Here is a 27,353-nt window from a genome sequence, read left to right on the forward strand (position 1 = left end):
AGGTTAAATTTGAAAAGTGGTTTAAGAAAGGTCAAAATTACACAGTTTATTTTGAAAATACTGAAATGAAACCTTTAAACCTTCCTGACAAAAGAAATTCCCCTGATTTGCTTTCTGACAAAACTCTTCATTACATCCAACCTGAATTTGCGAATAGTTTTCCACTTCGAATTGCACTTCTGGCAAACTTGGTCTATCCTGGAAGGATTCCACCAGCTCTGTTGAAACTGGCACACGCTCACATACCTCACTGAATAAGAGACTTCATCCTGTGAAACGGGGATAAGAATAAAACTTACCCACAGAAAAAGCAAAATCCATAGGTCGAGCTGTTAATGCCTGTGAGATACAAATGTCTATGGCACACACCAAAGGTTCTAGCTTCCCGGGGTATAACACTTCACAGAGCCAGGAATTCACTTAATGGGGACTAGATTAGGTCTTCAAGATCTTAACTAGTTAGATGAATAAACAGCTAAACGACAACACAAGCTTAAGCGCTTTAAAATTATGATATAGAAGGCCTCTAATTTGCAGTATTACAATATAGCTGCTTAGTTTACTTTGTCTAGTCTAGTCTACGGACATGGGCACACGGCTGCGGTGTCTCCCGCGCGGTGACAGTGTCACCTGAACCCCAGCCAACAACCGGGACTGTGCTCATGGCTGCAAGAGGTCCCCTCCTGCCCCTCTGCAGGTGTCACCTACCACTGCCTGCCTTGTCCCCTTCTCTTGGTGGCCGGGAGGGGATTTCAGCGCAAAAGCCAGCGATCGGAACGTCTTGGGTGGAACTTTCCTGTTTCATTACATGTGACATGTTGGAGACCGAGTTCTGCCGCAGACTCGTAGCCGATGGCGGTGGGCAGGGGAGCTGAGGCTTCGCTGAAATGTGGAGCAAACGCGCACAAAAAGAAAACGGATAAAACATTAAAATGACAGCTTGCTGAGGTGGCTTTTTGTCGGCGCGGCTTTAGCGCTATCGCAAAGTGATGTGCAGTAGTTGACATAGCTCGCTCTGACGTGGAGAAACAAAATCAATGCTTAGTTTGCCCCACTAGACCAGGATTTGCTACATGCACAAAATTTCCCCACAACAGGTGTGCCAACAAAATTGTGAACGTACAGAGAGATGTGTCTATATGGTAGGCTTGAATCAAACATCTCATCCAACTTTGTCAAGTTGGATTCAGAGGTCTGATCAACGAGCTGTGCCCTGCAGCCCAAGCCCGTTGTTAATTTTACAACGCTTCTGCACCCCATGCAACGTGACAGCGTGGACGCAAAAAATTATGTCAGAGTTAATGCAAAAACCTCAGAGCCAGAGGAAATGTGCATCTGTGGGGCAAAATCCTGGCACCAGTAAAATCAATGGCAATACTCCCACTCTCTTCCGTAGTGCCGGGATTTTGCCCTTTGCCTACAGAAAAGTCAGCGGATATGCAATCATACGAATACACATTACACTGAGTTTCATTTTATAACAGTCTTGGGTTTAGCTTCTGAACATAATTTCCAATGAGCTTTTGTTTAGCTCACCAATGTCAATTAACATAATTCCAGAACTTCTGGATCAAGTTTTGTATAGATAATTCTCTCTAATGTATCCATCTGTCACGAACCGCTCACATCTTCTATTTTCACTTAATTCCCTTTGAAGTTACCTGTATGCCTAAAGTTAAGCCTCTTTCTAAAATCTTTACACAATCGAGGACACAGTTTTTGTAATTCTCCATTCAGCTGGTGTGGTAAGAGCAATAAACCCGGGCTGTGATGTATGGAGAACTACACGCTGTGCTCGTCCTCCGAGCCGCTGCATTTCCATAGCAGTACAAAGAAACCCTGTCTGCAGGGAATCTTGTTGTGGTTAAAAATCCATATTTTCATTTTCTCCATTTGTACGACAAAACTGAGCTAACAGGGACAACAAACAGAGACAAGCATGCATACAGTATTTAAGAACAGCAATCATGCTGGAGAAGATGCTATAAAAACAGGCACTTGTTTTAACTGCTATAAAAGTATTTTTTTCAAAGGCTAAAAATGGAAAATATTCATGTGCTAATTACCACAGGACGTACAAATATAGGAAGGGGTATTCCATGTGCTTTTAGAACTCATATGATGTTGTGTCGTTTAACTCACATATAGCACGAAATGTTAAATTTACATTCCTATCGGTTCCAACAAGATTATTTTATCAGCTACAGAAAGAAATAATAAATAGCCATAAATATAATAAAACCTGCTTGCATAACATGTTATTTTTCAAAAGAAAAAGATAACTTATCCTAGCTGCTGCCAAATATTTAAGTCATCTCTGTTTCTAGCGCTCACCCGGAGCTCAAGGACTTCAGCTGGGAAGGCTCTGGGAGCTGTGCGAGTCCACACGTGCGCAGGGGCCGGGCTCCCATGGGAGCCAGCGATACCCCCTCGCTGCAGCTGCACCGCGCCACGAACACGGAAAATCAGGTTTAGATGTGGGATGCCAGCTTCCCAGCCTCGCAGCTCTATGGACAACAGGGAAAACTAATCCTGCACTCCGGTTCCTCTCACGCTTTATCTGTACCCCTGCTATGCCGAGGCTCTCCTGTGACACCACATCTAACACAGCCTCAGTGGAAGAGCGCACCTTTTGCTTGTGTAATCGCAAAATAGCACGGGTGTCCCTATTTCGCACACAATGTCCCAGGGAGGGTGGCGGCGTGGGACAGCTCCCCTGTCCACCAGGACAGCGCTCTTCTCTTGCCAAACCTGTCCCCTCTCCCTCCTGTGCTGCTGCTTTCCAGGACCAGCTTGGAAATGCCTCATCTCGTGCCCTGCAGAAGCAGCCAGGGCTCTTGTAAATAAATAATAGGCGCTCTGCTTTTCTAGCTCAGGTTATCCCGCAGTGGCAGTTTCAATGTAAATCTTTTCCATCCTTCCTCCTCTTTTTCTTCAGCCTCCGTTTCTGAAACCCAGCGCTTTCACTTTGTTCTTCCAGAAATGCCTATACCAGCTAAGCCAAGACAGCCCTTTCCAAAAGGGTGGTGAAAGAGTTAACAATGCCCTTTCATGCAAAACCACAAACAACTGGGGGAAAGAAAAAAAAAGAAAAGAAGAGGAGGTTTTAACTGAGAAATGGAAAGGATCCAAGTTCTAACTAAGAGTAAAAGCACAGCGAGAGTATGAAACACACAAATCATCCTGAGGTTCGGGGTTGATAAAGTTATTAAAAAAGAAAAAAGGAGGGGCGGGGGGGAGCTTTGTTTCTGCCCTATACCTTGAGGCTGTGGGAGCAGAGCGGGAGGGAGCAGAACGGGTCGGACGGGAGCCGGGCACTGAGCCCCATCCATCCCCGCGGGCTGCGCAGCAGGAGCCGGGCACGGGCTGGTGCTCCCCGCTCCTCCTGCCCAGCCCTTGGCATCAGCTGGGGCGGGTTTGCTTGCATAAACTCGGCGCTTCTTTGGCCTTTTTTCTTTCTGTTTTTTTAAATTATTATTATTAGCAAGTGGGAGCAGAGCGGGTTTTAACGCAGGCGGGCTGGAGCCCGGCTCTGGCCGGAGCGCGGGTGGGGTGCGGAGGCCCCGCCAGCTATTGGGCCATCGGCTTAGCAACAGCACGGAAAGGGCCAACCCCAGCGTTTTACAGCCGGGCCACCTTCCAAGGATGGGTGCCAAACGCTCCGCTCCTCTGCCAAGAAAACAAACAAGGGCACTTTTAAAAACTCCAGAGTTAAAGGGTTTGGGTTGTGCTTTTTTTCCCTTCTCTCCACCAGCTCTCCTCACTCACAGTTAATGATCCCCCTCCCTTTATCGCAGAAGTTGCAGCTTCAGGCAATTGTCACTTCTGCAGGTTTCGGGAGTCGCTTCCACGCAGGCTCGGGTCTCCGCGGGCTGGGGCAGGCGATGGCTTCACTCAGACCCTTTCTCCTCTGATGCTGCAGGTCCCCTCCTCTATTCCTTTATGGTAGAAATCTCTGCCGCCTGCATTAACAGTGAAATCTGCCTGCTATTGCCGTGCATTTATATAACTTAGTGATTTACTACCTGTGTCACCCTCTCATCTTCTACCTCTTCATTCATTTCAAGCCTGCTAAAGAAGTGGAGTAAGCAGCACAGAGACTTGAACAGGCAAAAAAGTAGCTTGTAGCTAGAAACACTTTTTCTGCAGAGAAAGAAGAAAGAAATGTTGAATTCTCACTTCCTTTTGTTAAAGACATATTTTTGCACTGTATTTTTTAATGTGGTCTTTGCAATTGCTGAAGTTGGGGTAGAGCCAAACCTTTGCTAAGAAGCAGCCTGGCCTATGGGTTTTAGCAGCTGAGAAATAGCCAGGTCCATATCGGGACCCAAAGTCTCCTCTTTCCTTACCCAGGAGAAAAGCAGGGAAGGCAGAGCTCATTTCCAAGAAACACCAAGTGTCTTCAGGTCCGGTGGTTTAGTGCCTACCCAGAGAGAGCTCTTGCCTCGGGTCTTGACTTTCATGCACTAGAGGAGAACAAAAAGAAATTGAGATTTCTGTCGCTGTTGTTGCTACAAGACACTCTGGTAGGAGGTGAAGCCAAACAGTACCTCTTGGGAAATATTAAACACTTGACAGAGAAAGATCTAACGAGGCCAGTATTGCAGCCCTTTTCTCACGCCAGTCATTCCATTAATCTCAGAGACGCTGCTCACATGAGTGAGGCTACCAGGGTCAGGGCTGTATTTGCACACAGTAGCACCTCCAAAGGTTACGGGATGTCATGTACAGTCATGATCCTGTTTCACTTCCTATCTCTACCTCTGATTTACTGGGAAACCCCGAGAAAATCACTTAACCTCTCCAAGACCAAGTTTACCCAAGTGCAAGAACATTCTGAGCCTCCAACAATACTTGTGAAGTGTTCTGAGGTGCTTGGAGGAAAAACGTACTTGCAAATTATCAGTGTATCTGCTTTTATGGAAATAAATCTAAGTTTCTGTGTTTAAGCATATGTCCCAGCTGCATCCCAATCTCATATCTGCGTAAAAGTGATTATACACCATAATGTACTCGGATTAGATACGACAAATCTGCAGGAAAATAGCTTGAAAGAACAGCTTACTCAGTCGGAGCCAGGCCCTTGACTCAGAGCTGGGCTTTGGGCATGTTATAGGGTGCACTTCATTCTCAAAATTTGTCTTTGATATACTGAGGGATGTATTTCTACAACTGCGTGCTTAGGCTGGAATTGTAGTTTGCAGATACGGCAGCCATAGTCCATGCACAATTTGCACACGAACTATTCAGGCACCCACTGTTACAAAAACTGGCCTGAAGAAGATTTTTCTGAAGAGCGAAGAAACGAGACGATGGGAACTCATGTGGTTATGTCCTCGGCAGAATGAGGAAATGTATGAACAACAACAGGAACCATACAAAAAAAGAGAGTTTGAGTGAAGGTTCACCACAGGGAGAAAAGGGAAGGGGCTTCCTTTCTATCTGTACTGGTTCTGCTTATCTTTTACTAGAAGTTGTTTTTAGCGATGAGGAAGTAGAATAAGAAATCCATTTGTTTTTCTCATGACACAGCAACGTACACAACCTAATAACTCAGAATAACATCCTTTCTGCCCTAGAGAAAGAATCTGACAAAATAAACCCAAGACTTTATCCAGAGATTGCCCAATTCAATAGTGAATTTTGACTCAACTGAAAAGGCTTCAGATAAAGCCTTGATATGGGAATCCAGCAAACTGAAGCAACACCATCAATGCTTGATATTACGAACCAGGGTCTTAGTTATTTTTCATTCATTATTTCCACAGGTACTACATATTTAGATGGGAATTTATAGGGCTACAAAACAGGACACAGCATTGTGGCACGTAAGGACAGCTGGATCAACCTGTAGGCCTTGAGCTGAGAGTCAGCGGATATGCATTGAAGCACCATTTATCACCACGCTTCGCCCCAGAACGGCGTCCCCTCCTGTTCTGCTGGCTCCAGCACGTCTCAAAGAACTCCACCACCCTCTACAGCATGTTCTACAGCCACCTGAAACTCTATTGTTTGAAGGGGTACATACATTGTGTTGGTAATTCCTGTATACCCACAATTGGTTTTATAACACCTGGTTACAGTAGGTAGCCTAATTTGCCAAGAACTAGATATGAATGCATTTCATAACATGCTTTATATAATCTGTTGTTAGAGAACATTGCTGCATCTGTAATTACGTTTGCAAATGCATTTTATTGAGTTCTACATAAACGTATGCAGCACTGAAACCAGCTCTCAGGCTGCAGAAATGTATGTGTACTTTGCTCCCTTCTATATGTTTCATTTTTTTCTGTATAGCCATCACTACAAAGGGGAAAGCATGACATTTAGCCTCGATTTCCTAGCAGACTCCAGCCCCTAATCCAAGCTTCCTTGAACCTGCGGAGGGTTCAGACCTCCACTGGAATGCTGTCATTTTCATCTGCTTTAGTTCTACATAGCAAAAGTGATTATGTGAGTTCTGGCTTCGGGCTGATCAAATCTTTCAGTCTCTTCTACCGCTGATACTACTGTGAGAGGCACAAAACACATTTGTTACAGGCGCACGTTCACCTGCAGAACCCACACAGGTAACTGTGCTGGAACCTAATACAGCTGGTGCTACAAATGTTAAATACAGACTGATTACCCAGCCTCTTTTTGGCAAGGTATGCCCAGAGATTTACAAGAAAACCTCTCCTTTACGTTGTTAATTTGCTGGTTTCAGGCAGTTTAGACAGCGGCAGCATTTTTTCCCATAGTGCCTTTCCAATAAACGCCCTTTCAGTCTGGGTCAGTTATTTCATCTGAAGCTTAAGTCCAAGACCACCACAAGTCCACATACTGAGCAAATATACTACCACGCTAATCTGCTGTGAGAGTTACCTGTTGTGTACTTAGAAAATACAGGACATACACGTTTTGGTGCATTTTTTTCCGCATGCATAGAAATACAATAGAAATGTGGTAAAAAGCTCGGACAAGGCAAATTAATGATAGTTCCAGCCTTTTTTCCATTTATGGCGAGCTCTCTCCTTCCTTCCCAGCCCCCCAAGGAATTGCACTGTAAAACAATCTCTTTAATAGTTTTTATCTCATTCTGCCTTGCCTCCATTTTCTCCAGCTCCTCTAGTGAATATTTGTCTCTCCTACCTGCTGCCCAGTTGAATCAGCCTCGGAGGCAGTGACATATGCCAGATCGCGGGGGCTGTCACTTTAATTCCCTGTGCTCATATGTTTCTCCTCCCAGTGGGGCGCTGGGGGCAGATGTTTGGAGAAGGGACCCCTTGGCTGCCTGGCACACCGAAGTCCTGACGTTAGCTGCTAATTACAGGAGTTGAAATCCCGGCCCTGCTGACAGTACCCAGAGTTAAACAACCGGCTTCTCCCAAGCACAGTTGAGTGCAGGTGCTTGACGTTAGAAAAGAAACACTCTGCTCCACCAGAGGGTCCTCCAGGAGCAGCTTCTTCCAGCTTCAACTCACCTATCTTGTCCAATTCCCGCCTGAAGGCACAGGGCTCCACAAAGCATGCGTGTTAGCGCTGGCCGGCTCCCATCCTTCAGCCTTACACAAAAGAGCTATTCTCCCACGTGGTGGAAAGGATATAGAGGCCAAAGAAGCTGTGTCCTCCACCCCTGCGTTGCACGGACCATGATGGGTTTCAAAGCGATGGTAGCTCCTGATTGCTCCACTGCACTACAGCCTGCCCAGGGAAAATGTTGGTGAGATCTCGTAAGAGACAACAGCTGGAGGGGTGGTACAGCCCTCGTAATTCCTTCCAACGGACAGTGGCTGCTCTGGGGCTACATCTTGTTGTAGAAAGGCCAACAGGTACATATTCTGCACCTTCTCTCTCAGAGGGAAAGGGAGTGGATGTCCCCTTCCCCTTTAACACAGATCTGCTGCCCATATCCACCTAACTCAGGTTTTGAAGAGCCTAGGAGATTTTTACCCTATGGGATATATGACACTCCTCCAACCCTTTGAAATCAATGGCAGTATCTCCATTTACTTCTCCTGGCTTTCACGGGGATCTTGACTTTAAAAATCTCACTGGGCCAAAACTCCAGTCCCTACCCCGATTCTTAGAGGCACCAGTAATTTTTCCACCAACGTGACTAGGAGAAGCTATTCTGCCAGCAACTTTTCTCATGGGTAAAGTGAAACCCTAAAGCTCCTGATGGTTTGCTAAAAACTCTTAGATACATAGACCTTCTTCCCTCTTTGGCACCATACAGAGCACCCTTATCTAAGTCTTCCTCAGCGCAGCAGAAATTTAAGGCTTAGCCAGATGCAAGCCTGATAGAACAAAATAACCATGGTTTATTAGTGAGGTACATATTGGGTCTTAAACTGATGTTTGTTGGGAAAATCCAGGAAGGGGAAAAACAGCCAAACTACTGATTAATGAAGGCACAATGGCAGAAGCAGCCAAGGTAGCTCCTGCCTGGTAGGACAGAGTAAAGCGGACCATGCTCTCTCACTACCCTGCTGCCTCCCTACACCTGCGGCAGGGGGACCCTTACACACTGCTGTCCTGGAAACAAACCAACAACCAACTTCAGTGCTCCTTTAGGGAAAGATACCGTTTCCAATAACACACTGGTTTTTTACAGCTAGAACTTAACGCCATCTCTAAACAGACAACGATATAACACACATTTCTAAGCGCGAGCGTCCAGGGAGTGATAAATTGAAGATTTGGGTTTTAGTTACATTAATAATACATATAGAAATGCTATTTGAAAATAAGAAAGTGATACATTTTATGCTGTGCAGTTTTTGGGGGAGGAATGGAAAGAATAAATTGAGTTTTAGCTTTCCTTTGTAACGCTGGGTCAAGGTGACTCCCAGCATAAGCCGGAACAACCCCACTGGCAAACTCCTACGCACCTACCTTGTGTTGCTCCAGCTCCTCTCCCCAGCTTAGTCATTTCTGCAAGCACATCGGGGAGAAAGCTCAGAGAGATAAGGCACAGGATCGCCCATTCCCTCCCTAGGATGGCCCGGGGCGTGACATGGGAGCTCTTTCCATTCCTTTGTCCAGTCTCCTGAGCAGAGTAAAGGATTTCAGTGGGAAAACTCTGCCTAAGGATGTAGCTGTAAATCAGGGAAGAAACAGCTGGAGCAGAGCCTTCCATTTGTTATTACTCAAAAGAACGCAAGCAAACTATTTCTTCTGAACTTCAGCAACCACACAGACTTGACATAAAAGCAGAGTGTGAACATTCGCATTGCGGCATGCGTTTGCTCCAGCCGTACTGTTACAAGATGGCAGACCACGGGCATTTTGAGCGCTACACGGTTAGGGAATGCATGCCTGACTCTGCGCGTCAGCTCTGCTTTACTTCACAAACGCTTGATTCATCCAGCGAATGAAAAATCCTAGCACGAAGGCAACCGGGAAACGAACCTGGAGAATGCTGCACCCTTTGCAAGGACAGCTCACACGTACGGCTGCTTTTCCTGGGAGCTGTCGTGACAGAAAACTGTAGCGATGCACTTGGGGATACTTTCTGCAAGATGGGAATGGGACATTGCTTAACAAAGCAAGGCTACAGGCTTCCCAGCATACCACTGTGCTGGCAATTAAATAAGCCTCTGGGCCACATGTGACTGTGCCTTAAGAAATAAGTATGATTCAGAATTATTTGGGTAGAGGAAAATATTCCCTTAAAGGATCCTGCCTGGGCTCCTCAGCGCACGGGAGGTGGGAGAGGAGAGTTTCCCAGTCCTTGTGCAAAGGTGAGCTCTGCCCAGAAAGAAGAAATCCAAGCCCACTGCAGCCACCTAAGGGCATTCCACCAACCAACATGGAAAATTAATTAAGGTGGTGAATCATTTTCTGAGACTTTTTGCACAGCTTTAGCGTTTGTCTTTTCTGTCAGTAGAGAAGCTCCTCATCCAACAGTGTTTATAGCCGTGTTTCCATAGAGCCCTGGCGTGCAGAGCCAGGTTGTGCGAATGACCTGCAAGACCTGTTTACAGACCTCCATTACGGAGCCTCTCATTTTCTTGCATGATTATTGTAGGTGTCAAATAAAGCTAGATTACCTGTTTTATGTCTTAGAATGATAAGCAAGCCAAAGCAAGTCATTTGGCTCATGTAGTTATGCAGGTATACCTATATATATGCACACATACATTATTCCAAGCACTCAAGGCAATCTTACAGCCTTTCTTGTTGAGATTTTGAAATCTTCATTCTACCAAAATGTCCCTCTTGGTAAGGTGTTGCTGGAGTTTTAGCTTCTCCGGCTGAGCTGCGGAGTTAACAGAGTTAACAGAGTTAACAGAGGACGGCGTGGGCACAGCCCAGTGGCTTCATGGGGGCAAGAATCCCTTCTCCCAGCAGCCTGGTGCGGTCCTTGCTGATGGAAAGGATGTCTCCGTCACGACACAGTTTGGCACAACGGTGATGCCTGCAATGGTAACAGGAGGCGAAGCATGTGCTGACAGAGCTCATTGCTGGGAAGCTTATAAACGATTCCTGGCACCACTGTTGGCAGTGGCCAGTGTTACCAGTCCTGCCATTGCATAACATCTGCACTTTACCACAATCACCAAAACAATCAAGCGAGAAAAGCATGCTAACGCTTGTTGGAGAATAAACCCAGCAGTCACTCTAATATCACACACTTTTCCAGCTTGCAGCTCCACCTCCTGCTGTGCCCAGGACGAGTGGGCTCCTGCGCCGGCCCCCACCTTCCCGGGCGTGGTGGGGCCCCGACCCGCGTCCCCTGGGCAGAGCCGTGCTGGGGATGCGCTGACTCAGTGATGCACGGCTGATTGCGAGCGGCAGTTCCAGCCAGCCAGCTCCAGCTCGCGTATAATGTGCATTTACCAACAAACAGACACAACCACAAGCTTCTTTTATAAATGGATTCCAGAGCCCGGCCGGCAGAGAGCTGGCTCAGGCTGGAGACTCGCACGGTGCAGATGAGGGTACGTGGGAGGCCTGTGCAACGATGGCCTTTGCGCTCCCACAGCTTGGGTCAGCTAAATTCTCCGCAAAGCCCCATTCCTCAGCATAATCGAGAGATGCTCGGAGGCTGCTCTAATTAAAACAGATTGCCACAGCCCTGGGGAGGCGGTTGCAGGAAGCGGACTTCACTTGGACCTGGGGAAGCTCTAGGAAAACCCCATTTCTCTTCCATCTATTCTAATACGTTATCTCCTCAAAGTTGCTACTTCTCAAAGGTATGCCCAAAAATCCAACAGATTCAAGTCCCTGCATGAGAAACCCTCGACCAAAATAGCCCTTGCAAGAGTCTCAAGTCTTCACTTGAGAGCATCTTGCTGTCTTTCCCAAAAAAAGGATGTTCTCACTGACATGCTGCTCCTCCCAAGCAATGAAGCAACATCCCCCGAGAGGCTGTTCAGAGACTGCTGGGCCTGATCCAAAATCAATTGATGTACATGGCGAGTCTTTCCACGGATCCCAAAGAGGTTTGAATTAGGCCCAGACGTCAGAGCCAACACCATAAACTCCGCCTGGAAGCCAACGCGCAGCCAAGCACCAATTCCGCAGCACGGGTGCCATTTCCCAGCGCCCCATTTCCCAGGGGACTCAGCTCCCCTTGCAATGCAGCTCCCAGGTCTTCAGGTGACAAACGCGGGGACAACAGCACCAAGGTCCACAGCTGCCAGGAAAGGCCACAGCCCTCGCCGCCAGGCATGGATAGAGGGGAAAAAAGGACAAAAATCAACAAACCAACAAAGCTCCCATACATAAGCAATGGGGTCTCCTAGCTTTCGGCCAATCACATTAAATAATAGAAATACCTTTACTCCTCCACAACTAAATGGAGCAAAATGATGACACAATGGCCTCAGTGCTTTAATCAGCAGGCCAAGTCAAGCCTTTTATTCCTTTGTATATTCCAGTCAATGGAAAGTTATTGCTTAATTAACCCCCTTGAATGAATACCTGATAATTAATAAACCCATATACTGTACCCCAAGGCTTTGAGTTTAAGAAATCTCTTCTGTTCAAGTATGAAAAAAGAAAACATGCTGAACTAATGGGAAATAATTCTGGTAGAAGGCAAACCAATTAGGATTAGTGAATTCCATTTCATTTAAAGTTCCAAGATAGAGAAGTAATTTATCTAGTAAATTAATAGTGTTAGTGACTTTCCCAATATATTAGCAAGTCTTTCGTATCATATTAGTGAAAACCAAGCTGGCTAATACAATAAAAGACTTATTATAAAGGTATGAAGGTTACTAATGTGATAAGATTTTTGCATCCAATTAATATTAAAAGAACGTTGCTCTAAAATGGACTTTTGCATCTATTTATACGATCACCCAGCCTACTGTAGAGGCCACAACTTTTATCTCAGCAAATTACTAATTCTCCTTCCAAATTTGGAGCTACTGTATGTTACGTTCCTCATGCAAAGCTGCATGTGCAGCCATATCTGCAGATCTGCAGGGTTAACTGACCCAGATTATTTGGTCTGGCTGCACTGTGTTTAGCACAACATCACCGTGGTTTTGCATTCTCCTGACTCTGGATCAGCTAGAGACCGGTCTAATCAGATACAGCAGCCTGAAGGCAAAACAGTTACACTGAAATTATCATATGGAATCAAGCCAACGCTCCATCTTGTCTGGTATCCTGTCTTCATCAGTTACTATAACAGATCCTCCCACCCTTCTCTGGAGCAAGGTGAAACATACCTGCTGCACTGAGCTGATGGAATAACCTACTTGTACAGGCATTTCTTCAGAGCCTAACCAGATACTGGATTCCTGAACGAAACAGCAAGATTTATGTCATTTTTTAAAAATTCCGAATAATACATTTTATTATGATAATACAAACCCACATAACTATCCCCAAGTAGGGCCATGCTAATGTGTCAGTGAGTACTGAAGGTGAATCTTCAATGGTGTGAAAAGGTATCCACTTTGGTTAATTTTAAAATGCGTTGTCTTTTACACCGGATAATTAGATCTCATATGAACACAGCTCTTTTTATTTACCCCATGCAAAACCTCAGCTGTCTCTCAATGCCTTTGCTGTGGGCACAGCAGCAACAGGGCGGACCTGCCTTCAGTGCCAAATGCAACCGAGGTTGCACACGGGGGCACACAAAAATGGAAAAGAACCAAAAAGAGGTCTTGCTACATTTGTCTGACCCCTTGTTGTACAAATGGGTAGAATTTTAGATCTGCATATTGTTAATCTTGTTTATTCTTACCAAAAGCTCTGGAGTATCTGCCCGTATATGATACACGGCTTTGCAGTGTTTATGCACAGCCTTGGGAAAGAAGGTTTTCAGATCATCATAGAATCCCTTCCTATGGGGTTGGCAGTAGAATTGTACAGAGTCAGAAACGTACACATGGGTACTTAGAAATCAATTGTATTAGACAATATAATTGGTGCTATTTTTCATCTTTAAAGTTCTTGCAAGAGTAGTTTCCTTAAGTAGATCAAATTAGTAAAGTAGGAACAGATGCAGTCGATTGTCCATCGTTCGGGTCGAGGTATGGGTGATAAAGACTGATCGCAGTCAGCGGACGTTAATGTGAGAAGATATATTCCTGTGCACTCCTCCAGCATCGGAGCTGTGACTGATCTGATTCATCCTGTTCCCTTAAATCACTGGAAATCGTCATAGGCTGGATTTCAGACTCATGTCCTACCATTTCATTCCCATAAAAAACACAGCATCATATACACCAGCCTGGAATTTTGCCTAAATTTGCAATACTCACACCACCATACCTCCCAGCCAGAGATCATACAGAGCAGTCACAGGCGTGTGCAGGGAAAAGCTGAGCTACACGTCGGGGTTTATACTGACACATGGATATAAAGACTTGAAAAGATTAGGACAAACTCCTGAGAAGACATAATGCACTTATTTTTTTCGACCCCTTCCTATAAATTCGGACCAATGGAATTCCTGGTGCGAGGTCAGTTTTTACGGACTCAAAAAGCTGCATGCTTTCCTGCAACAGCCTGAGCCACCATCAAGACAACAGCTACAGTTAAATTTAATACAGAACCTCTGCCTCCCCGAGTGTAGGTAGAATAATCATGCAAGCATAGTCACAGGTATATTTAACTTCATTTATTGACTTTGTGGGGGTGAGAAAGAATCCCACGTCATTAAACCACACTCTAAGCATACAGCCAGCCAAATCTGTGCCTCTTGTTGAAACATCAGATCGTGGCCACATCTGGACGCAGACCATGGCAAAAATTTGAGTTTTTAACATTATTTCAAGGATGGAGGCAAAAAGGAGGAAACAGGGACAGCGGAGGATGTCAAAGACAAAATTAGGAACAGAGAGATAAACGGAAGTGGAGAGACAGTGGGAACAGGCACAACCTTTTGAACCTACAAGCTACAGAGATCTCAACAAGGAGAAGGCATAAGGGAGGGATGGAGGCTTGGGCCACGCTGGCAGAGCTGGTGGCTTCAGCCAAGCCCCAGAGCAGACAGAGAAGGCCCAGGTCACAGGTGGCACTGGTGGAGCTGCTGGAAGAGCAACTGGAGGAGGAGGATTGGAGAGCAAGGGTTCTGGGTGCTGCAGGAAGAGAGAAAGAGGGACCGCCTGTCCAAGGGGCACGTGAAATAAGACAGCCGAGGAGAGAGGAACAGCAAACACCGGGGTGGCTGTGGGGGCTGGGGAAGGCAAGAACAGTCATAGGAAATCAGATGATGATTTGATAAGGGAAATTCAGATTCAGAGGTCAAAGGGGAAAAAAATTGTTGGTGAAAAATAGGTCAAGGGCACAGCCTGCCTTCATACTTTGCTTTTCAAACCTTTAATTTAACAGCCGCTAATGACAGGCAATGCACAAAATGACTTTTGTATTACCCTCCAACACTGATGTAAAAATAGGCATAATCCTGTTTTTGTGATGATTAATGCAGTGTGAAAAAGATAATTAAATGAGGCCTGGTGTACTTTTGCTTTCTATGCCTCACTGCTACCTTCCCTGGCTCCTGCTCAATCTCCTTGAAAATCTATTAAGCTCTGCTACCACCATTTTATCACTTTCCTGCGTTAAGCTGGACGTGCCCGCCCTGAGCTTCGGCCCAGGAGCGAGCGCTGCGGCGCCGCACGCTGCCCGCCACCTCCTCCTCGCCTGTTACCTGACCCCTGCACAAATTCCCACACACAGTTTTTAGTGGTAATTAATTCATTAGCTAGTTCATGTAGTAATAGCAAGTTTCACCCCTTCACCTGGTTAGAAAAGCCTTCGGCAGCAGGGCTGACCATTGAAGGTGATGCACTTCACCAGCTCGCAGTTTGCAAAGTCATTTCTAAGCGGGGAGCAGGGGACAGCGGTGTCCCAAAAACATTTAAAATACCCTGTAGAAAACGTGTGTATTTGTAGAAAAAAAAATGAAGTTCTGCTTTGGAATTTTGTCTCTATATTTTTATTACCAAAAAAAACCAAAGCAAGAAACCCAAAAAGGCACCCAATATCTCAAAAAAGACTTTCCTAATAATTTTCTTTGCTGATGGCCTAGAAATTTTTCTGGATTTGATCCAAAATGAACTGCAGACGAATGTCAGCTTAGTCCTGACATTGTCAGAAATGGATTTTCTTCCTTTGTGCTGCCCCATAGATAATCAAATGCACATTCAAAATACATAATGGTCTGCTAGTTTAAGATTATTGCTTGATCCCACGGCTGTGGAAGAGCAGCGGAGTCAGACAGCGTTTCTTTGGAGTGCATCAGCAGCAGAGGCAGGGCCAGAACTGAAGACACTGCAATACCTCCCTCTTCACCTTCCAGCTCCCAAAGCAATAAAACCTCTCTATGCTAAATTAGACTATTGATCAGCGGCTACCATTCCTAATGGACATCCTGTCTCGCACGTCTGGGATTAGGATGTTCTTTCTACTGCTGGATAAACTTAGTACAGTACAACGGCTCCTTCTCTGCTAATGACTGCCTAGAAGAAGAAATATTTCCTGATTGCTTTTGTTTTGTGTAAAATCTCACCAAGAAGGCTCACATGAGAGGAGCCAGAAACACCAATTTGTGATCCAGTGCTATCTGATCATGCTCAAGCTAACTACCAGGTATGGGGTTTATTTTCTACGAAGGGATGTTACATCATCAAACCACCATCTGCAGCACGTTACAAGATACTTCGATAATTCAAGCTACCATGTCATAATATTCATTAGAAAGAAAAGGAAAAAACCATGAAGTCAAACCTTTCTTGCTGGTCTGGTGATGGTCAAATGATAAGCAATAGTCACAGCCACGAAACATCTGAAAAAGTATTATACCACAGACTGAACATCTGCATCAAATACAGCCTCTGCGGGCAAACTATTAGCTGGGGTAGCCCAACACCGACTCCAGCTCTCTGGGATTACACGAGAAATAGGGCAAGAGACTGCTTGCCCTGCGACCCGACACCCACACGGGCTCTCACACAACCAGATGAGCACGTGCTCAGCAGATCCCGCGTTTTGGCCCAAAACGGGCATGCAGAGAGTGATGATGGGACAAGAAAGCCCAGAGAGCGATTTCCCCAGCTCTTGGCCATGTCTGAGGGCTACCGGGCAAGGAAGATAGCAGGAACAGCAGAAGATAGCCTCGATTCTTCTCCACCCCTTCCAGACAGCATCATTTTACAGCAGTTCTTACAGATGCTTTATCTTTTGGCCAGGGAAGAAGTTCACACATTAATTAATGTTTTGGTATCTCAGCTGTAACCCTGCAGTGAATATATCTATGATCAGAGGGTAATTTTAATCCACTTCATTGAATCTCAAAAAATTTGCACACGGCTTTTGTTCGCAGATGCACCTATTCTGCTTTCACCCCTCTCTTTCCTCGTCTGGAAACACGTGTTAGCGAGCCAGGCTCCCACGCTGTGGCCCTGCAGAAACCTGTGCATCGCAGATCAGCAAAGGGAGAAAAGTACCAAGTCTCTGGCAAATGTACCCTAAGCTGTATCTTGCTAAACGTCAAGCGCTGGTGGTGAATTAGCAGCCCCGACAGAGCTGGAACAGTGGACGTATTTGAGAGAGCTGCCAGTGCTCTCCCTACCTTCTCTAAAGCCCACGATCGGTGTCCAAATGGATGTCTAGAGAGGGCCTTTTTTTTCTGTAAGTGTAAGCTGTTTTCTATCGTCTTGTGGCCTGCAACTCAGCATACAAGATGTACTACGGCACCATGAGATAGTGACAGCTGCCGAAGAAACGCTGTGTTATAAACATGCAATGATGCAGTGAACTGGCAAATCCATATGGCTGCAAAAACGATGAGGAGGAAGAAGAAAAAAGTATTTCAGATATTTTTTGAACAAAATATTATATATACTCAGTATTTTGCTTCAGCTTGCATGCCCTAATTACAGCTTTTTTTCTTTAATGGAAAAAAAGGTTTATATACACATATATACATACATAAACATATATATACGCATAATATATATATGTAGTATTATCCTAGGATTGATCTACATGTAGCTGGAGAAGCAGAGGTGGTATTTTTATACTGTCCCATATTTCTGCTTCTTATTTCTTCGAGCTCTTTGGCTGAACAACCAGTGTCTTGAATTGCCACAGTACTAACTCCTTCAAGCACCCCCCTAAAGCCTATGGGCAGTGTCCCCCCTCCCTTTTTCTGTGCATATGGATAATCTCTGCACATATACACCAGGGGAAGGTCCATCACTCACTTCTGCAGCATCATCTGTCACGGAGGATTCTCCGTGTGTCAGAACAAACGAGTGTGGACAGGATGCACGTAGGACATCACTGAGGGAGACCCCAAAACCACATGGGAATGTTTATACAGCTTACATATGCCCTCGTAATTGACAGATCTCAGCAAGCATACGCATCCATTGCTTTTAAAAATGCTGATAAATCCAAGTCCATAACACATGCTGCTTAGGAAGGCAAGCGTTATGGCTTTTTAAAAAGGTAAATGAGGAAACGGAAACCTGGAGCCGTATCCCTCCCCATTTCCAGACCCGGCTTCCCGGCTCCGAGGGTGAGCGCCGAGCGAAGGCGGCACAGCTTCCCCAGCACCGCGTGGCGACGGCGGCGACCCAGCCTCTTCTCCAGCCAGTTTCGCTTGGTTCCTAAGTACGAAAAGAAAAATCCCAATTTCACCACACAGGTTCAAACTTAGAGCCCCAAAGTGGATGGAAACATAAGCCGAAGCCCATGAGTCTGCTTTTTTGCATGGCAATTTTCCACCCACCTTTAATCAATGATGTCTGAGAAATGAGGACTCGATGAGTATGCAGTCCAGCACTGGCACCACTTCCCAGCGCTCCATAATCGTCCTCAGATTTTTATGGACAGTTTTCTCCTCAGTGATTTTTTCCTTGTCATTTAGTGCCACTATTTCAGGTTTCTTCTTGCTGAACGGCTGGAGTGTCATCAGTGCCTCTATATAGAGGAGCAGAATATATTTGGAAAGCTTATTTCCAAGGGCCATTGGAGATGACTAACATTTTTACAGTGCACAAAAGAAGAGAAAATAAATTTAGGAGTAGCAAATAGAGCCACTGTGTTATTTCCTTCCCTGTAAATAAATAGCTGTAACACTTCTTTTCCAATCCTGGAGCTGGGTATCCAGCATCTTTGTGGGGAAGGCACCTCTCAAACCGTCATAAATGTTCACCCAAGACACTGACAAGGAAGGTTTAGGACAGCACAAATTACAGGGAACATGAAAAGACACCACCTGTTTAAGCACCTGAGAATAATTATTCATCGCACTTTACCACTATGCAGATAATAAAGATCCTATGGTAATGTCTTTGTTTAAAATCTACTTTATGGCCCAGAAGTGTATGTAACTCCTAATTGATGCAACACACACAAAATGACATCTTCAAAAACATGGGTCCTGCACATCAGGCTCCAGCACAAGTCAAACCATTTCAGCTTTAGAATCTAACACTTCAGAAACTGAGACCTAAGACCACAATTTTACTCCTTCTAGTCTTCATTCTGGGTTCCTTCACCTCCGTACATATTTATATAAGGATTTTCTCTCTGTACAGAACTGCCTATCCCAAGGAAAACGAGGGCAGAGCTCATTGACATTCATCCTAACGCTGCTACACGGTTTTGTGCCCTTGCCCAAGCCACTAGAGACCTGATCCTGTAAGAGCAGCCAGAACTGGCTTGGGCTGCCCCCCTCCCTTTGCTGTGCAGAGGGGTAACGTCTGTACACACCAGGGAAAGGGAGACAGGAGACAGACACCCATTGCAGGCAACGTGTGTCCTTATGCCTGTACCTCATAAAGACGGTCGAGCCTTCGTTTCTCTGTGTTGTGCCTGATTTACCTGTCTACAGAATGGGAGCTGTAGTATTTCACATCCCAGTTGATCACAGTTATAACTTAAAATCCTTATGATACTTCCACAGAAGTGTAAAATATTGTCTTTAACAAGTACTGCGTAATTTAATTTTGAACTATAAATTTCACAGTTTCCTTAGGCTGGTTTGATTTGTTTCTGAGTCGTGTTTGAAGATGTTCCGAAACCAGATAACAGGTGTTCTCCCGTGATCTCATATTGACTCTTTTGTTGCTGGCAGCCTTTGTAAATGACTGTTTCACCAATGTGGAAAAGCTTTCGGGCACGTCTGGTCTGAGTCACTGGAAGGCAGGTGCACCCCATCGCCCCGGTGTGTTTGGAAGGTGCCCAGGACGGCACATTCCATACGTGGAAAGGACTCGGATGGTTCCGAGCAGCAGGAGGAAAGGAGACCAGGCACTTTTAGCCTTTCTCTGAATCATTTTAGCATCCAATCAGGACTTTTCCCTTATACACAGGGAACAGTAAAGACTCCTTGTCTGCTCTACAGCCATCATCCTGGCACCTCAGCCCTCACCATACAGCATGCGATGGTACTACAGCAGAGTTCACACTTTCCGTAACACTTCTTTTTAGTCATGTACGAAGCTTGATGACTTTTCTCTGCTTTCTAAGCTGAGGAAAATACCGGGAACTGTTCTCTCCCCACCCCGCTTCCTTTAGAGAAACCCCAGCAGCCTTCACAGAAATAGGAAATGACTGTTACCTTCATGCTTGTGGGTTTTTTAGGTTATGGTCTTCTTTCCTGTTTAAAAAGTTGACTCTTCCTTCCATTTCTCTCTGTTTGCCTCCATCTTCCAACTCTATTTGAATTGAATCTCCTCCTTCTTTTTTGGTCCCACTTCTAACTCAGAGGCCTTCAGTGACCACAAAAGAGATGCCAAAGCAAAGACCTTAAAAGAGCCAGAGGAATGAGTAGAGTCAAGTTTGGGTATTTTTGTTACAAGAGAAATTCTCAAGCATTGCTTCTCCAGAAGGAGAAGTGCTGGTGAAAGGAGAGGAACATCCACCTCCTGGCTAGGGCAAAACTCTGCCCTTTGGGACCTGGTGGGTGGCTTTGTCCCCGCTTTGCTGGAGCACGCATGGACATCTCAGGCTTGCAGAGCTCTTGCTGCAAAGGTTCCCTCGCCATGTTATAAAGGAGGACTATGTGGCATCGCCACAGCAACATTCGCAGGGCCGGACTGTCATACAAGGAGAAAGCCACCGTTCAGTGTCTGCTGCCATAATTTCACACTACAGAAAAGGGAGTAAACCCAGTAATTAAGACATAAGAATTCTCAGCATTTTGAATTTTCATTATTTTTTTCACTGAGTAAAAATAAGTCCTTCAAATACTAAGAAATCATGCATCAATTTAGTATTACTTGCAGTGCTTTACATGGAAGATTTCCACGGTATTTGGTTGAGGATGCAATCTGCCCTGGCAACTGGTGCGGCTGGCTATTTTTCCAAGCGAGTGAAAACACAGATACGAGCAGACGTTACCGCAACCACTGCTGCCTCATTTACCTCTGCAGTCAGGTTGCCACTGGTACAAGCGCTGGGTTTTATACAGGAAATACAATTGCAGGTGCAAAGCTTCAAGCTCCTGTTTACACCCACCAGCGGGAGGCTCACCTCCTTAAATGCATCTGTCTATGTGCAAAGCACTCAGAAATTGCCATAGTAATGACACCTTCTCCAGTGCATACATAAATATTACCATGTCCCTTCTGCAGACAAGAAAGTTAGTGCAGGAGTAAAAGTACATAACTTCAGCAATGGAACAAAAAAGCCAGGGTTTTCAGGAGTTCCTGCTCCTTAAGACTGTTTCTCCATTTTAATTTGCTTTTAAAAATAATTAAAAGTATTGAGAAACTTTATAAAAACCCACAAGAAGCTCCAGTGACTCTATTTCATATTTGTTTGTTCTACAGTTGCCAGAAGGTCTTTCGGTCTCCTTGTCATTTTGCACTATATGACCTAAGTAACACTGATATTTATTGCTCATTTTCATTTAGCTCTTTGAAGACCAATCCACTTAATGATCAGAAACCTCACACAATTTAGCAGATAACATCACTGCAGAGACTTGTTGGGAAGCTTTAATAAGTAAAATGAATACTAAGAGGTGGGCTGGGGTGATTGCTGTGTTTTAATCCTGGATGATAAGAATCAGAGTCGTACCTGCCCATTCTTGCCCGACGATTACAGAGACAGAGCAGCTCAAGTGGACACAAATTTTAGGGGATGTTGTTACAGTGACTACCTCCAGCACTTGTAAGACACACATTATGATAATTACACCTGCCCTCAGCGTCACTTGTATTTACCCCCCCCAGCTTCTCATGCAGTTGGTGAATCCTCCAGGACCAGAACCCTTCAGAGCAGGTAACTGCGCAGGTCCCAGTCAGTGGGTGCCTGGCACAGGAGCAAAGGGAACCTGAACAACGGTGACTTTTTGGGATATAAAATACTTAGAGTATAGAAGGGAACATAATGGATTACAACGGGGAGTATAACAGGGTACTGCCTGTACACACAGGCAGCGAAACTCAGTAACTTGCTCAAGGTCGCACAGGAAATCTGTAGTGGGGCTAGGAGGAGAATCTTGTTCCTCCCATCCTCAGTTCGTGCCCCGACAGCTGGATGTGGCGCTCTGACATATGAAAATATGCCTTTAGTCCCACTGCAAAATGCTTCAAATTACAAACTTCCTACTGTTCTCCGAGAGTGTATTATTTGTGGAAACTTAAAAGAAACCAGTCTCTATATAATAACCATGGAAAGTTGTTTTCTCGTAAAACTGTAAATAAAGCAGTATTTATATTATTGTCATAATATCTCTGGTTCTCAGCGACAGGGTGACCCCCCCTTGGCGTACGGAAATGGAGCAATTAATGAGTAATGGACCGTTTCCTGATAAGCATATGCTGCAGCCCATCTTTTGTTCTCAGATCTTCGGGGACTATCTCTTATCACAGGTCTTTTCCCCTATGGAGAAACCCTTGGAGGTTGCTTTAGGTAACGCAGCAATGGGTAATTTTCAAAGCCAACTTAAAGAGTCTTTTCAGCAGTTTTGAGTATGCCATTAGTGGATGACTGCATAAGTAAATTGTTTGACTCACCCTCAAAGAGTTTTAGGGTTAGAAACTCTTGGGTCTCAGACCTCTCGTCACCAAATGAAGTAATAGGCACCACCTCATTGTCATGAGCACCTTGAAGTCTCATTTGAAACCACCGGGTTCTGTTCTATAACCTGTGGTCTTCGCAGGAAATACCACTTTGAGGGTTGCATTATGACTCATTACCTATCAGAAAAGGCCAAATCCTAAGGTTTTTTGTTTTGGGGGATGTTCACCTTTTATATACAAACAGATGGCATCGGAACAACAGGTCTCTGTGCACGAGGCAGGGTTTTGTGGATGTGAAGCTCTCCAGCAAGCATAAAACAAAGTAAAAACAGATTGAAAACTTTCATTACCCAGCAATGCAAGTCACAACAGCAGGGTTAAATCTGTTTCTATTTAGACAATATCTGGAACAGCGTTTTATTATACAGCCTGTAAAGCACTGCCTGTGCATGGGTGGAAAGTACATTGTCTCCTTAAATAAAGAACTGGGGCAGGATTGTTTGGCACTTTCTTTTTCTCCTTCTTTTTTCTTTAACCATAAATACAAAGTAACCATTTCTCCATAACACTGAACTCTTTGTGGCCTTCCTAGAAACAATAAAAGCATCCAAAAATAAACATCTACTTAGAATAAATATTAACTCAGAAACTTTTCAAATATGAAGAAAATAGTCTCCACAATATCGTTTCTTCCCCGATGATGCAAAAGCCACCCCACGGGGTTTAAAACCGAGGGATTTCAAGGCTTCAGGGTGTCTTATGATGCTCGGTCTGAGCAGGCTGAATGCCAGGCTTTGTGAATGGCTCTGTCTTAAAAGACAGAGCCCTAATCGCTTTCAACTTTTCTAATTCTTCACATTCCTTCCTAGCAAAATAACTGCCTGCCTTGTAATGGCAGGAACATTCGGAGACTAAAAGAAACAAACAAAAAATAATCAATTTTCAAGGTCCACTTGCAGACGGAGGAACTGTTTATGAAACATTTACTGTTCAGTCGCAGGAGAAAATCTCATCTTAATGGCAAAAGGGGAAGCACGGAAACACTGGAGAGAGGTTTTCTGGGGGTGGGTGTGGGCACGCAAACTCTCCTGCTCTACAATCCAGATGATTGACCTTCCCAGCAAGGAGATCCCACCAGTGGCTCACCCAAGGCAATGGGAGCGAGGAGCGGGCGCTGCCACCGCCCTCACAAAGCAGAACGTGTCTGCTCCCCTCGAAGGGCTCGGTTTAGCTTGCAAAAACATCCCTGGCTTCGAACTGGACAAACCGCGACCGTGTGAGCAGAGCTCACCCGACCGTCCAAGCGCTTCTCCCCGTCCCGTTTTGGTGTCTGAACCAAAAATCTCCTGCTGGGTTCTGACTCACCACATTTCACAGATTTCCCACTGACAGAGGACAAGAAACTGAAATTTCAAGCCAACCTTTCCAAACCAGGCCCGTTCTCGGCTCCTCCCCGCGTTTTACACGCAGCTTGGCGCGGCTCTCGCGGCAGCGACTCGTTCGCACGGCTCCCGCGCCGCTCCCAGCTCTGCACGCCCTGCGTCCCCATCGCAAAAACCCGACACCACGTGGAAACACTTCCAATTAAAACCACATGGATCCATCAGGCTCTACTGACCACACTTCTGATAACAGCCAGGCATTTCTCTAAAATTACCTATCTCCTGCCCATGAGGTTAGAGGTTGGGTATTTTGTTAGCCTTATCACCTCCCGGATCTGGTTTTGATCTTTATCTTCTATAGTAATATTCTAAGAATTAAAAAAGAAAAAAAAAATCAACAGCTTTTATTGTCTTAATTTGAAAGTAAGACTTGCTTTTCAATTCCAGTTAAATAATTCATTTAAATCTTGCCAGAGATGTCGAAAAACTAAAGTGTACAGATGAGAAGCAATCTTTCTAAAAATATGAATGGAAAACATCCAGTCTTTCCTGTTATGTTTATAGTTTTTCCCTTACAGCGTAACATTAAAATTACCAGCTCTCATGTGGTATAATTTGGTTACATCCCCTAAAGACACATGAAAATAGTCCCAAAGGAACTATTTACTTCAGTGAGAATGGAAGGTGCTGAGTACACCACTCAGGAACATCTATTTTTTGGTCATTAGTGGGTGGGAATATTGGTTTATTGCCTACATCTCCCCAGACCTTCCTTCCATACACATCGGGATGGAGCCAGGTGGGGTGGCCCAGCTCACATGCCGCTCTTACATGGAGGTTTCACGTCTTTAGGTCTTGGAGTTGTGAGAGAAAAACATAGTTGTCCCCAGACTAATAATGAAGTGAAAAGATCTGCACACGTGTAGCGTATCCACGAAGCAGCAAAGACCGGAGCTCAGTTCTCCTGTCTCCAACAGCCACATGGAAACCACAACGTTCCTCTTACTATTCCCAAAGCGATAAGGAAAAGCATTCGGAAGCCTTCAGCAGTGGTCTAACTCTGCTGTCCTTGGGGCTAATGCCAGAATGAGTGATGTTGGCTTGAGGGCTCTGGAAAACCTGATCTGCTGCTCGCGAGCCGCCGCAGACCTGCTTTGTGCACCCTCCCGGTCCATATTCCGCTCCCGACCACCCCAGGAAGAGCTGGGCTGTACTGGTGTGTGTTGTGTCACCCCACCTGGCTGCAGGCAACAAGTTACGATGTGCAACAGCAGGAACAGTCCAGAATAAACACATTAGACATCTTAAATTCGCAAGGAAGTGCATGAGCTATTAGGCCCTGATACAGTACAACAGATTAGTTCAGTGCTTAACTTTGAACATACAAATATCACCACTGAATTAACTTTAACCAAGTTATGTTGCATGTTTAACATTAAGCTTATGCTTAAGTGCCTGATTTATTATCTCCCTATGTACTTTAACTCAAGTTTGTTTGGGGTTACTCCACACCATCTTACGCAGATATGCAAGAGCACGGCTTCTCTAAAACAACACACTGTTTCCAGTGTTTGCACACTGGGAAACTAATAGATAAAGGCCCCAAAAATTGTTTTCCCATTAAATACGACCCTCAATTTCTATCACTACGTTTATGCACAATTTCCCACCTGAGAAGCTGAAACTGCAGATCACAAGACAGAGTTTCTGGATGTCAGCTCAGTGCTGCCAGGGTATGAGCTGCGTTACCAGTCCTTAACGCAGAGGCAGACACCCTAAGAATAGCTCTGAAAATTCGCACACGCTCTTGCTACAGCTGTTTAACCAAACAGTTGGGATATTACACATGACACTTTCATAGTGTTCACATTTTAAATGCTAAGTTTTGTCAGCTTCATAAATTGGTCCACCATGGGTAGGCAGAAGACTTGCAGAAAGCAGAAGCTCTTTTGTATTGTCTTCAGGCTCTTGCTTTGGAATAGTTCTGCTACATCTTTATAGATGTGAAATGGGACATGGTGGGGGAGAAGTGCGAGCAGATTGGTTTTTACACATTCACTCTCCAAAGAGGAATCAAGGAATTAATTCTCCAACCAAACACGTGGGTTTCAAGTGAGTTGCACTGCCTTGACAGGGAGAGGTTATTCCTAGTGATTCTTCAATTATTTAATCTACATCACTTTCCTATTAATCCTTCTTTAAGATCACTTACCTACAGCCGGACACGAGCCCCCGCTCCCGGGTTGAAGAACAAACATCCCACATCCATACAGGAGCCCCAGCTCCGTCACCTGGCTCACAGCTACAGATGAACCGACACAGATGAGCTGCAGATCCCTTCCCCTTGCTGAAGAGGAGAATTTGCGACCCATATGGCCATTCTCCTCTTGCCATGTGGAGCTCCTTTCCCAGCGCTCGGGATAGGGACTCAATCCTCGTAGCTGTTTTTGAGAAGCCAGTTGTAAAATCCAATAATTAGCTGAAGAAGCCAATTGCTAATATTCTGTTAAATAAAAAGAAAACAAAATGCTTTACTGATCTGTTGCACGCCGTTCTAAATGTATATTCAAACAAAGTATGTATCTTATTGAACACATCCAGCACTGGGCCTTCCAGATTCAGTGTAAATAATTAGACCTGTCTCTCTTTAAACAAATTATTGGTAGGGAAAGCTTTAAAATATTTTCTTGTGAAATACAGTGCTATTTCTTTAAATAAAGGGTTCTGGCAGTTCTGTGAGGCAGTTAGCTTAGCACCATTAATACAGAATACAGTCTATCAGCATTTTGTGAACTCTCCATGACCCTGGTAGGAAGCAACGCCTTTAGCTTATACTTATGAAAAATATTATTAAAAAATGCTGTTGAAATGTAAGCATCGTTTATAGTCAGTTTGAAACTGGAGCGATACTGCCAGCTCCATCAAGCATTTCACCAAAAATGGGAACCACTCATCTTCTTTTCTCAGGGACCAACTCCGGGAGCTGGAAACGGGAGCTTCCCAAAACACCTCGGGTGTCTCCTGCTATGCGCACTCATGGGTTTCTCTTCTATTTGCTACGTATTTCACCTTTCAGTAGAAATCTCTCAAAAGTGGCTTATACAGTAAATTTTTTAATCCACCTGTTTTGCAACGAACGTGTGCTATGCACATGAGCATGTCCTGATGTGCCAAGACGTGGCCTTCGAAGGTCGCGGCTCCCGCCTTGGAGAAGGGCACCGTGGTCAGGAAGGATCTGGGAGAGGAAGCGCAGGGCTGTGTTTGCTCTTCCTGCCTCGCGCGGGAGGAAACTCCAACCCTTCTCTGCCAACCAAAGACAGTCAGTGACTTATTGTGGCCGTTCACACACAGACCCTTGGCTTGTTGAATTAACAGCAGCAGTACAACCCACAGGATTACGCCTGCGTGTAAGGGCTGTCCACCAAGTAGGACACAAGGTCATACAAGAATATGAGCCCTTTGAAGAATCTGAGGTGACTTTTTTGCCACGATGTGTAGTTATCCAGTCCAGACCCATAGCACTGGTAGTACC

This window comes from Patagioenas fasciata, chromosome 13 (genome assembly GCF_037038585.1).
Source record: "Patagioenas fasciata isolate bPatFas1 chromosome 13, bPatFas1.hap1, whole genome shotgun sequence".
Classification (NCBI taxonomy): Eukaryota; Metazoa; Chordata; class Aves; order Columbiformes; family Columbidae; genus Patagioenas; species Patagioenas fasciata.